This window comes from Triticum dicoccoides, chromosome 4A (genome assembly GCF_002162155.2).
Source record: "Triticum dicoccoides isolate Atlit2015 ecotype Zavitan chromosome 4A, WEW_v2.0, whole genome shotgun sequence".
Taxonomy (NCBI): domain Eukaryota; kingdom Viridiplantae; phylum Streptophyta; class Magnoliopsida; order Poales; family Poaceae; genus Triticum; species Triticum dicoccoides.
In genome coordinates this window covers 660,379,857-660,380,921 of record NC_041386.1, presented here as the reverse complement: position 1 = coordinate 660,380,921, position 1,065 = coordinate 660,379,857, and positions in this window count along the sequence as shown.

Here is a 1,065-nt window from a genome sequence, read left to right as displayed (position 1 = left end):
TCCCCCGCTTTGTATTTCAAAGCAACCAACACCGAGTACAGAGATCACTGTGGCGAGCAGCACAACACACCAAAAGAAAAAGAAAAAGAAACAAATGCCAACCACGGAAGCTCGGCAAAGCGCGGATGACCCACCACCGCGGCACCCACCGGATACAGACCACCACAAACCGAGGCTCCGAACCACCGCGTATCAAGCATCAACTCCAAGAAGGGATGTGACGGCGACGACGCTGCTGCCCGGACGAGTCCTCGGGTTTCCCCTGACACGCGGAGGGAGGTGGGGGTGGATACCACAGACACCCTCCAGTAAAGAAAGGTGGCACCCATAGGTGTCACCGCGTCGAGGACGAAGCCGGCAGGGATTTCTCCCGCATTCCAGCCCCAACCGCCCAACCGGACGGAACCGACCCGCCAAACCGTCGCCCACCACCATGCGCCAACGCAGTAGCGCCGCCACCCACGCCGCCTCACTACAAACACCACCACGAGGCCAGGAGGACCGGAGAGAAGCTCACCACGACGGGAGCAGCACCACCGACGCCGAGCGGGAGGGAACCACCTCCACCGCCGTTGTGCGGGAGGCCCGCTCCTCCGGCACCGTCGCGGTAGCCGTCCGGACGCGGCAGCGGGACATGCCGGGCCACCCCTGGCCCAGCCAGGCCTGAAGTGGGCCTGTTAAGCTCTGCCGGCCGCGATGCAGTAGGCCGGCGTTGGCGCCGCCGGCACCCAGCCACTCGTCGCGTCTCCCTCTCCTCCTATAAGCCACGCCGAAGACCATCGCCGCCGCCGGCCCGCCCAGGCCCAGATGGGGCCCGAAGGGCCCAAATCTGGGCCGAGCAGACGACGTCAGATCCCGCCACCGCGCCACCACGCCGCCAATGGCGGCGGCGCCACCCAGCTGCTCGCCTGCATGCGCCACGAAACCTCGCCGCCACGCTAGACAGCCGCCGCCTAAAAGCACCCCCCGGAGCAGCTCCCCCCGCGCCGGAGAGTGACCGGGAGGGGAAGGGCCAGGAGGCCGCCGCCACCAGCAGCCCCGGGGCCAAGCCGGTCGCGGGCGCCG